Source organism: Euprymna scolopes, chromosome 35 (assembly GCF_053919585.1).
Source record: "Euprymna scolopes isolate OS-2025 chromosome 35, ASM5391958v1, whole genome shotgun sequence".
NCBI lineage: Eukaryota > Metazoa > Mollusca > Cephalopoda > Sepiida > Sepiolidae > Euprymna > Euprymna scolopes.
This window is the reverse complement of record NC_136516.1, coordinates 47458271-47470421: the sequence shown is the minus strand read 5'-3', so window position 1 is coordinate 47470421 and position 12151 is coordinate 47458271. Positions and strand designations below refer to the sequence as shown.

The 12151-nt window shown below is 37.4% G+C and overlaps 1 protein-coding gene across 1 annotated transcript in view; it reads left to right on the top strand.

Moving 5' to 3' along the window:
• LOC145259858 (uncharacterized) overlaps nucleotides 1–12151 on the top strand; it is a 1597463-nt gene that overhangs the window by 856 nt on the left and 1584456 nt on the right. The gene's annotated exons all lie outside the window — the stretch shown is intronic.

Below are 12151 nucleotides of genomic sequence, written 5' to 3'. Positions count from 1 at the left end.
GTCATTTTTGTAAACACCAGGTGCTCCATTTGTTTTTAAGGGGTAGGTGGGGCGACAGGATTCCCACCCTCCCTGTTAAATTGACCTAGTGTCAGATCGTGGCTATACTTTTAACTGATTGTATCTGACCGTCGCCTAAGGCAGCTCCAGTCTTGGTCTGAAAGATGGGAAGGGGTTAATAAACCGGTGCTTGTAATGAAAAAGACAGCCAGAGGATTTCAGAAATTACATAGCCAGTCCAGAGTATCGACGGAGAATCCCGAATCCAGTTTCCAGAAACGTCCGAAGCAATTTATGATTTTAAAGCTGCGAAAAAAAAAAAAAAAAAAAAGTAAAGGCAAACGATAGGATTAGGTTAGAGTGAAATAAATTAATTACTAAAAAAATAAATAAATAAATAATCCAGCCTGACTGGATTCTTTGTTGATACTCGGAATTAACAACGTAAGTACTGAAATTCTCTAGATACGTATTCATCTCAAGTACTGGAAAATATAATCACTCGTTATGGTTACGTTGCGTCTTCTTATTACTAGCAGGGAGACCCGACGTTGCCCGGAATTGAATGAATCGCCCATTTTTCTTGTTGGGGACTCATCATGGTGCACCAGGAGTTAGCTTCACGTGTCTCCCTGCAATAACTTAGTCCACCCACCATACATTGTAGTCTACATTGCATTAAAAAAAAATCTACTGTTGATTAATGGTTTGAAATAAAGTTTAAAATACAAAAGTCAAGTATCATAGTTCACTTGTGTTCTAAACAGAAATATTCATTTCGAATGCAACTCTGTCATATCAAAGAATCTACTGTTGATTTTCATATGGCGGACCTTTCTGCATGTGTGATAATAAAACTTCTCAAATGCACTTGTGATATTAGGCTGTATAAGGTGTTAACTTTAGTCAAAATCGCCTGTTCCTTTCATCGGATTTTTTTCAATTATCGATATTTATCGAAAACATTCCGATACAAAACTTATCTAAGAACACTACCAGATACATAAAGTGCATTTCTGTAAAATTTCATTAAAAATCGGTCCAGTCGTTTCGGAGTACATAGGAAATGAGCACACATACACACACAAAGTTCCTTTTAAATAATAGTAGAGATAGAGATGATTATTATTTATTTTAATTGTGCATTTTAGGTTTGGAGTACAATATTTTTGTTTTCGTTTTTGAAGAATTTCATTTAGAGAGGCAACTCAAATTGTTCAAGTTTTGCGTAACACAATAACACAAAATAAAACATTAAACACCTAAAAAAACATATATTGAAGTAAAAAAAAAAAAAAAAAAAAAAAAAAATGTCGGTATTTATGAACCCGCGAAATTACTCGTGTGTCCAGCGCTCCAGCGGATGACGGGAAAAACCCGAAACGGTCGACAAATAGTTTTCTAGATATTACGATTATTTTGGTATTTTTTTACGACCTGCCCCAGTATATACACTCCAACCACCCCATGTTCAGAACGGCTTTTGGAATGCCCCCCACTCCCTATGTTAAAAACAGCTTTCGAGGTTGGGAGGGGTATTCCGAAGGCCGTTCTTAACATGGGGGGGGGGGAGTATTTATCATACGCTGGGACACGTCGTAAAAATTTACCGACATTTTTTTTTTTCAATGAATTTCAGTGGTCGTCGCCATTCTTAACATGCGGCGTGAGGTTGTAACAATTTGTGTGTTTTTTTTTGTTTGTTTTTTGTAATAAAGCTTTCCCGGTCGTTTCCGGTTATTCCCGTCATCTGTTGGGCACACCCGAGTAACTTCGTGGAAATCGCGAGTTCATAAATGCGGAAGCACCAAGAATTATTTTATTTTTAAATAAAATAATTAAAATTTTGAAAATAAATAACAACATATTCATATGAAAATGTATCACTTAACAAAAAAAAAACAAAAAAAAAAACGGAACTTAAAAAAAAAAAATGTCTGGCTTATTTTTTAAAACCTAACTTTTTAATGAATAGTCTAAGGGCATTCTGACATGAATGAAAGTGTATTAGTTGGTTTCTTCGAACTACTGTTCTCATCTTTAGTGTTCTTTACACAACGTTTCGGTCGATGTAACCCCCGATCTTCTTCAGGTGTATCTCATCGAACTCTGAAATCCATCGCACGTCTTAACACGGATTTTTGGAGCCTTAAACCTATTTTTGTTCCTAGATGTAAATACCATTACTTATTATTTTTTTTTACATAGAAGTCACCACTTATCAAGGCCCGGAGGCCACTCGAAGATAAGGGTTATAGAGCGTACAGTAATCAATGGGATAATATTGTAATCGTTAGTAATGGGAATTTGGTAAATTGGATTACTTAAGGGGGCGGTTCGTCAAGAATTTGTTTATGTTGAACTTGAAGACAATCAAGTTGTAGTCAGCTGGGAAGCAGGCACATGGAAGAGAGTTCCACAGGCGGGCAGTTCTAAGAAAGAAGCTTTGTTCATGGAATCTACGTTTTGATTTAGGCACAGATAAAGAGTGGGGAAAATTATTGACAGTTGTTTCAGCTAGATGGGTGTTTTTTGTGAAAGATTGGCGATGGGGGACCAGAGATTGGAGCTCAGACGGGCACTTGCCAAAGAAATAACGACTACATATGGGTATTTAGCAGAGAAGCCAACAAACAACTATACGAAAAATAAATATAAATACAAAAAATGGCTCATTTGTTTTGGTTTTCTAGTAGTTTTTATTGCTCAGCTCTTTTATTTAATTTTAAAAAATCAATTTTTCCGAGCGGATTTGAAAAAAACAAAGCATTATGACTAATATACATGAAAGTGGTCATTTTATGAAAATGTATGACTTAACAAAAAGACACTTTTTATTCTGAATCAATAATTATTAAAAGTTAGTTTGGAACAGCCATTTCTCTTCCCTGGTTCCTAGTGGAGTTCTTCAAAAATGTCCTGCAAACCTAAAATACACAAGTGCTCCCTTTTATATATTTATTTATTTTGTCGAGGGGACCAAAAAAAAGTTCTTTTTGATTTTAGGAAGACATGGGTAATAAGGGAAGTTTTTTTTGTTTTTTTACAGTAGTTGTAGCTAGACGAGTTATTGGTATGAATGTGGATTTTCAAGTTAAATTCAATTTTTACAGTATCTTTTGCTTATTAAATTGTTAGGTGAAAGTGCAGAATAGTTAAAAAGCACTTCTTCCTGTGTTAAGAATGGATTTCTAAATAATATTGTTTCAGCAAGATTCATGACCACACTCTTCAGCACATGCAGGTACACTTTGGTGTTGACTTTCAAGCCGACTTTGAAGATGTAAGAAGCACTATGTGGCCCTCACTGGAAACCACACCAAAAACCATAACCGTGACTGGAACTTTCGTTGAGCTGTGCCTCAAGTGTTGAACTGTCTGGATTTGCATTTTGAGGGTACTGGCAATGGTCCTGTTGTCATAACTTGGATCAGTAGAGAGCATGAGTTGTACAGCGGCGCATCTCTGAGGTCGCTCGTTGAACGTGGTGTCATTTTCAGGTAGATATTCTTACCTCGCAGCCAAGACTGGCTAAAAGTATTTTTATTATTCTAGGTAAATAAAGCAAACACATGTCAAGACACCGGTTCTCATTAGATCACTAAAGTTAAGCAATGTTGAACCTGGCCAGTACCAGATGAGTGATCGTTTTGAATTCCAAGTACCATATGTAGAAAGACGGCGAAATCTCTCCGCCCCCCCCCCAAATAAAAAAAATGCAGTCCTAAAGATGCTTTTAGCAAATACTTCAGTATAACTGCTAATCCACATATATGGAAGTATAGTAGCAAGATGCAATAACCTTATGATTTTGAATCTATACTTAATTGCTAAATATGCTATCCCTATGGATTAAATAAAGGGTTTCATTCGAAATTCTGTGTAGATCCCCGCGTTTGACAGGATACACCTGAAGAAGGAAGTAGGTTACATTAGCCGAAACGTTGTGAAAATAACACTCAAGATGAGGACAGTAGTCCGAATAATACAAATAATCTATGGTCTGTATGAACAACTTATTCATTTTTGGTCTATAAGAATAGCTTATTAATTCTGAACTCTAAGCGTGGCAAGATATATTTGAAGAAGGTCGAAGGTTACATTGACCGATCATTGTGAAAATAACACTCAAGATTAGAACAATAGTCAGATTAAGCCCAATAATACGAATCATATTTACATTTTAGATTTTCGTTTTTTATGTACATAAATTTGGAATAATTATACCAAACTGATTACTTACTAGAAATTAATTCTTTTAACTAATTAAAAAAGGTTATGTAATTTTCAAATTTCATAGTCAATGTTTTTCTTTGTTTTATTTTTTTTTCTACAGTATTCCCGGGCAACGCCGGGACATGGTTCCGCTAGCAGGATATCTAAACCATTATTGGTGGAAATATATTTTCTACGTTTGATTTAGACACTTAAAATTTTTGGAATCTGTCAAACATTTACGTTATCGACTCCATAGTCCTGGTTCTAATCGTTTGATATATGAATATAATTCATACATATATATCTATTTATTCTAACGGAGTGTAAATTCATGTTATTGATGAGGTGTGTGTAGATGAATATTCGTTGTGACCCTCACTTCGTGACTATGAAGTGCTTGGCTGGGTCCTGGAATGGGTGGGGATGATGGGCGAACAATGACTATCGGTTTCGGCTTGCCTTCTTGGCTACTTATTCATGGTTTGCATGTCCAAATGATATTCATCTCGGATATTCGCTAGAATAGTTTGGTCTTGAACAGGCATCGGTTTGATCAATAACCCCCCTCCCGATTTCTTCACTCTCTCTAACCCTTTCGTTCTCTCTCTCTCTCTCTCTCTCTCTCTCTCTCTCTCTTGTTCTCACTCTCCTTTGTTCTCCTTCTCTCTCTCATTCTTTCATTCTCTCTTCCTCCTTTGCTATCTCTCTCTTTCGTTCTCTCCCTCTCTCTTTCGTTCTCTCCCTCTCTCTTTCGTTCTCTCCCTCTCTCTTTTGTTCTCTCCCTCTCTCTTTCGTTCCCCCTCTCTCTCTCTGTCGTTCTCTCCCCCCTCTCTCTCTCTGTCGTTCTCTCCCCCCTCTCTCTCTCTTTCGTTCTCTCCCCCCTCTCTCTCTTTCGTTCTCTCCCCCTCTCTCTTTCGTTCTCTCCCCCTCTCTCTCTCTCTTTCGTTCTCTCCCTCCCTCTCTCTCTTTCGTTCTCTCTTTCTTTTTCTCTCACTCTCTTTCGTTCTCTCTCACTCTCTTCTTTGTTCTCTCGTGCGCTCACTTTTTTGTTCTCTTTCTTGCTCTCTCTCTCTCTCTCTCTTCTTCGGTCGCTTTCTCTCGTCTGCGTTCTCTCTTTTTATCTCCTTTACATTTTCTCTTTCTCTGCCACACGCGCGTGCGCGCATGTATAATGTTATCACAAGGCTGATGTTTGTTATTTCATCCTCGTATGACGGCAACATATCATTAAATCCTGGCTCTCTGTTGGATGATGATATTTTAATTTCACTTTTTCCTTGTTTCTTGGGCCACAAGTGTTTATGATTTCAACCTGTGATCTGTTTGTCTGTACACTCAAATAACATGCGTACAATTTAATCACTTTTCATGTTTTCCATACACGGCTAGAAATGAAAAGCTTATAATTATTCGGAAATTTCAACTTTTATCAACATAGAATTCATGAAGATCGTGCCTCAGGGTTGTCTGGTCGACATGAAGTCCGCCTTGTTGAGCGCAGTTATTCATTAACCTGCCACTAGGAACAGCAACGTTCGGCAGTTGCATCTGAAGTCGGGGAAGATTTGGCCAATAACAAACAAACACAAAAGCAATGTTGCCACTCACACTTCATTGCGTTTTTCGTTTTTTTTTTTGTTATATATATATATATAGAGAGAGAGAGAGAAATAGCCCCAGACAAGACATGAAGCCACTTTATGTAAGGAGCTAAAAATATATATATATATTGTTTAACACTTATCGTTGGCTAGTTTTGTTGTCAAGTTTTTTTTTTTACTTCGAAGTAGTATTGTTTTGCTCATTATATCAAGTAGTTTCATGCCTTGTCTGACGATTTCATGAGGAAACAAGTGAAGCATACATGGTCCCCAATAAGTCACAATAAACGAGGCATAAAAAAATGACTAAGTTCAGCATTTACACACCCCTATTTAGCCCCAAAAGTCCCCAGGGGACGTCAAATCCTGGTGAAAGTGAACAAACGGTGCGGTTTTAGGCCTTAGCATATGTAAATTTGAGTTCTGCAACATGCAAAAAAAGAAATTTCATCATGCACCCCCCCTATTTAGCCTCAAAAGTTCCGAAGGCCTTAACATATTTAAATTTGAGTTTAGCACCATGCAAAACTGCTAAATAGACATACACAGAAAATTTGGGACAAACATGGTAAAATAGTCCCCAAAATGAAGTGTTTTTAATGGCCCTAAAACAGCCCCTGAGGCACACTTAAGAGTTATCACGAAGTATAGACAAACAAAATTATATAGAAATCAGTCAGTTACAACTTTTAAGAAAGCTTTATTCGAAGCATTAATTTTTTTTAATAAGCACAAAAGTGTCAATTTTAGACATTTTAACCTAAAAGGCATCCCTAGGGGGGCAACCGGGGTTTTCCCGGAAAATCGGTTCTGTTACTTTTTTACTCATATCATGTTTAATGTTTGTGCAAAATTTTTAAAAAATTCCCCAAGATGTAGTTATTGAGAAAAATGCGGACAGACGGACGGACGAACGCACAAGTATGAATTTACAGGTCCACTCTCCTTGTGTCAGAGGAACCCCCCCCTCAAAAAAAAAATAACGATAGCCTTTTTAATCAATCCGTAACCCGTAAAATTTTCATCATGATGCAGTTAATGTGTAATTGTACTGTTATGTTTTCACTTACTTGTGTATGCATAAACAATCATACAACCGTGTTCTTTCTTGTCTATGGATACTAAACCATTCGGACGCCGATGTTTAGTGTTTAATAAATGTTTATCCCTAGAGTATGCATGAGAGAGAGAGAGAGAAAGAGAAAAGGACAGATCGATAACTTGTTCCATTACACTTATTTACATTCCACGCACCCACACCATCCTCATTGGGAACAGCACCATAAACACGTTTTCCCTACATGTAGTATTTCCAGACCAAAAACTAAAACATCTCCGTCCAAGAGTCAAATGTGTCTTTAATTTTTTGGTACGGAAATTTCTTCAGACAAGGCATGATGCCACTTGATTGTCAATAGCTAACAAAACCAAAAATAATTGTCACAAAGACAGGAGATGCCTATTGGCCTTAGTCTTCAAAATACCAAGTCTATAAAAAGGAGGAAAACCGGCAGCAGGAAAAAGAGTTCCATAAGCTTGCAGTTTTTTTTTGTTTGTTTTTTTGGGGGGAAAGGAGCTACTGGAATAGGAAGCTGTATTACAATGAGATATGAAATCAATAAATTGATGAAGACCATTAGACCAACGAATCACATGAGCTGGAACAAAGGAAGCAGGCAATTCTGAAGAACACATGCCATGATAGTATTTTGTAAAAAAAAAAAAAAAAAAAAAGCTGAGACTAGCAACATCACATCTGCGAGAGGTTGGAAAGAAGGAAAGCTAAGGCCAATCAAATTACAGATACATTTCTACACCTTATCGAGACTTGTCAAATGGGAGAGATACACCAGCCCAAATATAGCAACAATACTCCATGCATGATCTTATCAACTTCTGCTCTGGTGTCAGTTTTGACCTTTTAGGTGGCACTCAGATGTTTCTATTCAAACAACGTTCTTCTTATGTAACAGTACTATTTAATTGAAGAAACTAGTTTTATGTGACACGTTATTAAATGGAGCTGATGAACGCCTATTTAATAGAGAAGGACTCTTTTAATTATGTTGACACAGCATTGTTAGATCAGTGAAGTTAACACTGAGCCTGGTTATTTTCTCTCATTCTTTATACCTATTTACAATGCCTCCCCACGGGACAGAGTTAGACACCAGGGTCGTTTTTTAACGTGGAGAAAAGGTACAAAAATAAAAAAATTGTCTCAGTCGTGAAGGATTTCTCCTCCACTGAAAGAGAACGAGAAATGGAAGTGCCGCATCTGAAGAACAGATGGTATTTATTTGCTCCCCCACCGAGCAAATTAGGCACAAGGCCGATTTTTAATGTGAGGAGTGAAGGGAGGGGGAAGGGAAAAAGGGGACCAGCTCCTGAGAGGTGGGAAATGGGAGCTGGTTAATGGTCAGGCATGTGGGGTTGCCCCCACATCTGGTCTTTGCTAGTCATAGCTAGTCATAGCTTGCAGCATCTGAAGAACAGATGGTATTTATTTGCTCCCCCACCGAGCAAATTAGGCACAAGGCCGATTTTTAATGTGAGGAGTGAAGGGAGGGGGAAGGGAAAAAGGGGACCAGCTCCCGAGAGGTGGGAAATGGGAGCTGGTTAAAGGTCAGGCATGTGGGGTTGCCCCCACATCTGGTCTTTGCTAGTCATAGCTAGTCATAGCCTGCAGCATCTGAAGAACAGATACTACACTTTGATCTTGGCCAAAAGATTCTTTATAATCAACTATCAAACTGATCTGGTGTTACCCGGGTGGGAAAAATTTCAAATCAAATTCAGTTGAGGCATTCCAAAATGAACAATGGCCAAAACGACACATTTTATCTGAACAATTTCCTAATTTTTTACTTCCGGTTGATTCATAAATAAAACAATATAATATCGATGTTGTTCCTGCTCTTTCTCCAAGTAACAAAAAAAAAAAAAAAAAAAGGAAAAAAAATATGACAGAAGAGGAGGAAATGGGTTTATCAGGAGAACAATGAATAAGAAGTTGTTCACCAACATACACAAAAGAAAGCTGAGGTAGGGTTGTGTTATAGAGTGTGGCAGTAAGCGGGAACAAAAAGACTGGAGATATATTTAGAGTTAGTTTGCGGGCACATTGAGGAATGGCAAGGAGTTTCATGACGGTTAGGAAAAGTTTGCGGACAATGTTGGTTTTGCGACAGTTAACGTGATTATAGTAAGAGTTGACAACAGTTGCGAGTTCAAGACAGTTGAATGTAGATTGTGGTTCAGAGGAGATGGGGGAAATGAACTGATGAACTGACTAACGAACACAGCCTCAACAGTAGATGTATAGGTTGATAGTGTCGCACACACACAGATTGTAACTGATATTTGCAGAATGTGTCCGTTTGTGCTTTGTTTTATTTTTTTTTATATTTGTGAACTTGTGTGTGCTCCCCAAATCCGCCAATGTGAGAGACGACGACACAGCCAGAAGAGAAAATGAAAGAAATGAAAATCACAGAAACAACGTTAGGGTTGGCGTTACAACAATTTGTGGTGGTTATTTTAGCTATAGTCAAGACTGCCTACTCTTTTTAACTTTCAGTTTCAGCTCCGCAGATAGGACAATAGTGACAAACAAGATATGGTCCCTTCTGATTAATTATTATCTTCCTCTCATGATGACATGAAAGCCTCCTCTTTCCCTATGTTAAGAATGACTTTCTTGTCAGCTTGACTATGTCTAATTATCCGCCCAAATAAACTGTAGAAACTGGAAGTCAAAATAAGGAGACAATCTTGACTATCACTTTATTTTTATTGAGAATTAAATGAAATATTGCTGTTCAAAATAAAATAACAGGAAAACTACTAGGTATCCTTACTAATAAGGGGAAAATGTTAGGGTACACCAAAAATTACGGAAAATTGTTAAGTAGAATTTCAAATAAAATTAATTTATTATACAGACTCCATAAACTCCAAACAACATTTGCGTCAAGCCAAGCTTGTCATAGAAGATTATCTCCCTTTTTTTAATCTGAACACAACATGCTGACTTGTTCAGAGTTCATGGGCACCGAATAGTAAATATACTGGAAAGTATTTGATGCAGCCCATTATCTCCTGTCTCCCCCCATCACCACCACCATCTCCCGGTAAGTATTTGATACAGCTCATTACCCCCCACCACCCATGCGGCTCATTGTCAACCCCTACCTCCCATAATAATAATATAGTTGATGCAGTCCATTGTCCCTCTACCCCCCCCCCATAAAGTATTTGATGCGGCCCATTGTCCTCCCCTACCTCTCGTCAGGTATTTGATGCAGCCCATTGTTCTCACCTATCACTCGTAAGGTATTTGATGTAGCCTATTGTCCTCCCCTACCTCTCGTAAGGTATTGATGCTGCCCATTGTCCTGCCCTACCTCAAATAAAGTATTGATGCGGCCCATTGTCCTCTCCTACCTTCCATAAGGTATTTGATACGGCTCGTGAAGGCACTTTATGCTGACTGGCTGATTCTGAACAGTACAAGATGATATTCTTCATTCTAACTTTAAGATGTTCAAACGACAATGTGGCATTTCTCTTTCAACAAAGAACTAATAATAGATTGGCAGCTACAAAGTAGACAAGTCTTGGACAATCGTAACTGAAATGATTCCTTATTTCGGTTGGCACACACTTGTCTCACGACATGGAAATGTTTCTCTCTTGCAATCAATAGAAAAAATGTCTGTTAGAATCTTTCAAAATCTACCATTTTTTGGAGTGATAAACTTGGTATGTGCATATTAGTGATGGGGCGATTTCAAACTTTTTTTCTGATTCCAATACAATTACCGATTCTGTACTAAATTCTTGATTCCAATACAATTAGCAATTCCGATTCATTAAAAATCTTAAAAATTCAACTATAAAATAGTTATTTTGTTCCAATCAACATAATAACACATCTTAAATGTGCATATATTTACTCAAACGTGAAAACAATTGTGAGGGGGCGATCTGTAGATTTTTAGTTTTACTGGAAGTTAAAATCAATAAATATTTATTTTTATTATTAAATTAAAATTTACTATTACGTATGAAATCTGAAGCAAGTTTTCATGTGAATACATATGCTAGTAGGTTCGGTGTATAAAATGAGGATACTCATTTTTTGATCGTCCATACAGGAAAACATTCACAGCTATTCTTCTGGCATTTGTCAGGGGGTTTACCGCGACAGGATAGAAATGCTGACTCTTAACTGTAGTAATTACTGCCTTCCATAGTTGTCTCACTACGTTGATGGTACACCAAATAAACATCTTGTTTTTTTTGTTTTACGCCATATCAACCCTTTTCAGGTTATTTAATGCCGAATCCAAAGACTTTGAAGAAAAATATTTTAATAGAATATATTTGTTGTTTTCAAGTCGGTTTCTATTTAACCCATAGTTGGGACCCTTACAGTAATGGAAGATTTCTTTAACCAAATCAAATAAAAAAAGATAATTAAAAGAATCGTTTTTGGTATCAGAATGGAGGCACAAATTTTTCCAATTCCGATTAATCATTGTTCCTGGATATGACCTTAAACTATATCCAGTGGTGAGGCCCCAGCTTGAGGCTTTGTGGAGTGTGGAGTAACCCTTTAATTGCCATTGCTTTCAGGTCCACTGTGATCCGGAGTGGTAGTACCTGTTAGGGTCCCAACTATGGGTTAAATAGAAACTGACTTGAATATACCAAATATTCTATTAAAAATTTTTCTTCCGAATTTTTGGATTTGGCATTAAATAACCTAAAAAGGGTTGATATGCCATAAAACAAAAACAACCAACCGCCAACCGTCCTTGAGGGAGCTGGAACCTGTTTAAAGCAATCGCTTCAAGACAGGGACCCAAGATGATGTGTGTTTTTATATATATATTCTTTATTCACTCCCAGGCATACTGTCATCAAAAATGGAGCGGCCGATGATCTTTGGCTTGGGGGTTCTTCTGTATCTCCATTTTGAGACCGTCTTTTCCTTTATAGGGAGTCTCGTTTTAGCCGATCTTTCTTTCTTGGCGTCTCATATCCAACTCACTAAATTTAACAGCTTATTCAAATCAGAACACTTAACGTCACATCCGGTCCCCATTTTGATACTTCCGGTGCAAATTGACCGGTCAACCAAGTTTGATACATGTCACAACATGACCCTTTGATCCTTTCTGCACCTGCATGCTTGCTCAATTTATTGTTTCCCTTAATTCAATCTCCGTTATTTAATTTTCTAGACAATGATAGATAATTAGATAGACTGATAGATAGATAATTAGATGGACTGATAGATAGACAGATAATTAGATGGACTGATA